Below are 3,454 nucleotides of genomic sequence, written 5' to 3'. Positions count from 1 at the left end.
CGAATATACACATCGGCCAACTTCTCAAACGACGAGCACTCCCGAATTGCCAAAAAATGGTCACTCTTGGTCAATCAATCCACAATGACCCAAATAGCATCAAAACCATTCACCGTCTTCGGCAACTTAGTCATGAAATCCATCGAAATCTGCTCCCATTTCCACATGGGAACCTCCAGAGGTCGTAACTTTCCATGTAGCCTCCGATGCTCGGAATTGACCTTCATGCAGGTCAAACACCTCTCGACGTTGTTGGATTAGTGTCTAAGCCCATAACCATATTTGGTAAGTACTTGACCCGGTTGTGCATGGTACTTTTGGGTTGCCTTCACCAACGCAACTTGACTCGAGAAATAATAGAGAAAGAGGTTATTATGGTTTATTAATATATTATAAGAATAATATATTAAAAGAGAAATCATATTTGTTTAATTAACATTGGTCAATAATTAAATTTGTGATCAATAGAAGTTAATTAAACTAGGGGGACTGAACTGTAATTATGAGATAGTTGCAAATTAGGGCAATGGATGCCCTATATGATAGGGTGGACGAATTCAAGGGGATAAGGCCTTAGAATTCGTCCATGATAAGGTTTCTAGGGTTATCCTTTGGGCTGCTTAGTGGCTAAGCAATCAGATAAGGATAAGGACTGAAACCCTAATTCCTACTCTTATATAAAGACCCATTGGCATAAGAAATTCGGGCCACTTGATACCTAGGGTTCCTAGAGCCGAATTTCATACCTCCTCTCTCTCTCTCTCTCTCTCTCTCTTGCCTCTCCATTTGCTCTTGGTATTTGTGAGCCATTAGAGGTACTACACTTGTAGTACTTGCCTTCAAAGACAAGAAGATTCAAGATACAAGTTGTTATTACAACATAACAACAAGAGGTATGTATTCCATTCTCCTTTATGATTTTTGAAATTACCTAGGTGCATGTTAGGTTTCTTTTGTGTTCATAATGTTGTATAACTAATAGTGAAAACATAGATCCGTGTCTAGGGTTGCATACATACATAGGATTGTTTGTATAAAATCCATCAGTGGTATCAGAGCCAGGTTTCGTTTTCAATTAGTTTTATACAAGTGTATGAATTCGACACATTAGGGTTTATGGCCCATAAACCCTAGAGGCATTGTAACATCCCGAGTTCAGGAGTGAAAGTTCAGTGTTCAAAGTGTAAATGTGAAAGGGCAACTCGGCGAGTCCATGGGTGGACTCGGCGAGTAGGGTCGCGACTCTGGTCGCGTGTTAAGTGGCCAACTCGGTGAGTCGGCAGCTGGACTCGGCAAGTTGGTGTTGAGTGGAGAAAACCCTAATTTTGGAGGATGAGCCCTATTTAAAGGACATTATACCCTCTCCCCAGCCTCTTTACCCTCTCTTGAAGTCCAGAAAAACCCTAAGGCGCGTTTGTGAGTGGTTTAAGAGCTTTTGAACCTTAGAGAAGAGATTTTGGAAGAGATTTTGGAAAGCTAAGAGGCGTGGAGAAAGGGGCTTTGCAAGGATATGGATTTCTCTTATGTTGGAGCTTTCCTTTGAGGTATTATTTCGTTGCTTGGGCTATTATTCATCATTTTGGAGTTTTAGGAAAAGATAGCATGTGGTGTTTTGAGTTTGGAGGTTAGATCTAAGGTTGCTACCTCAGATATGGAATGGAGAAGGTCTAGAGTGCATTAAAGTCCCTGTTCTTGAGTGATTGGTGAAGCCATCTTGTCCCAAACCCTAACCCTAGAGTGTCTTATGCTTAGATCTCTTTGGATTCACTTAAAGTTTGCCACTTTACATGATGGATGGGTTGTAGAAGGGTAGAGCTATGGTTTGGATCTTTTGCATGGCCTGGAAAGCTTCTATATGGATTAAGATCTAGAGGTACTCAGCGAGTCACAAAGGTGTACTCGGCGACTTGCTTGAAGATGGGCAGGAACTCGGCGAGTTAGAAGAACAACTCGGCGAGTTGGTTGAAGATAGCCTTGGACTCGGCAAGTCTGTTCTTGGACTCGACGAGTCTGGTCGTAAGGTCCTAACCTTCTTCTGGTTGAGCCGTGAATCGGTGATTCAAGGGAGGACTTGGTAAGTTGAGTGCGAGGGGACTCAGAGTTATGGGACTTGGCGAGTCTCGGGGTGACTCGGCGAGTTGAGTCACGGATTAGGGAAGTTCTGAGCATGGGGACTCGGCGAGTCATCGGGTTGACTCGGCGAGTAGAGTCAGTCAGGAGATTGACTTTGACCAAGGGTTGACCAGTTGACTTCCAGGGGCATTTTGGTAATTGTTGTCTTTTGTTTTGAGTTCAGTGTTGGTGTCGGCTAGTGGTGGAGATCGTGTCAGTGGTCGGAGCATCTTGGTCTTATCTTTTCAGTCGGCAGTTGCGAGGTGAGTTATCCTCACTATATCGACAGGGTCTACGGCACCAAGGCCGGCCCTTTATCGGATTGAGATCCGGGTATCGTTGTTATGTTATTTGCTTTGTTATGTTGCATCCTGGTAGTTAGGATGGTTTATGCTAGTGTCCGGTTAGGTCGGTATCCTGGTTAGGATGATGTTATGCTATGTGATCTGCTAGATCGGTTTGATTGGATGTGAATTATTATATGATTGAATGTTTATGTGCACATGGTTGTTGGACTGGAGTTGGGTTGAGGCGGGTCCTGCTTTGTGTTGTAGGCCATCATACCCAGGGTGGACCGGTTATCCCGAAGGCCCAGCGAGCGGTCCGGATAGGTTGTAGGCCCTAAGAGGGCGGACCAGATGTGCCGAGGCTCGGAGAGTGGACCAAGCCGACTGAAGGCCCAGTGCGGGCGGACCAGTCATACTGTAGACTCAGAGAGTGGACCAGGTGGATTGAAGGCCCGGTGCGGGCGGACCAATCATAATGTAGACTCGATGTATATGGTTAGACTCGGAGGGTGGACCAGGTGGATTGAAGGCCGGTGCGGCGGACCAGTCACACAGTAGACCCGAAGTGCATGGTTGTTTTGTGTTCTGTTATGATATGGCATGTTGTGCGTGTATGGTATATGTGGTTGGTATTTTGGGGGTATCTCACTAAGCTTTCGGGCTTACATTTGTGGTTTAATGTTTTTCAGGTTCTTCAGGAGACCGTGGCAAGGCAAAGGCGTGATCGTACCGCTCCACATGATTATGTTTTATGATGTGGTTCTAGGAAGACTCTGATAATAATTGTATTGAAAACCTTTTTGTAATAACTTAATGAAACGGGGTTGTTTTTGAAAAGTTTAAATTGGTTGAAAGTTTTAGAGCGTTACAGGCATGATTTTCGAAATTAGGGTTCTTAAACCCTAGATTTCGAAATTTGATAGGGTTTCCCAAACCCTTTCCTTAGGCTCCAAGATTTTGAATTATAGGGTTATCCAACCCTAGGGTTTCGAAATTTCCCTCCTCCCCAAGATAAGATCCCTAAATATTAGGGATTTGGATATTGCCATATCCTT

Source organism: Lactuca serriola, chromosome 8 (assembly GCF_051521515.1).
Source record: "Lactuca serriola cultivar US96UC23 chromosome 8, Lser_US96UC23_V15, whole genome shotgun sequence".
Taxonomy (NCBI): Eukaryota; Viridiplantae; Streptophyta; class Magnoliopsida; order Asterales; family Asteraceae; genus Lactuca; species Lactuca serriola.
Note: the sequence above shows the minus strand (reverse complement) of the source record.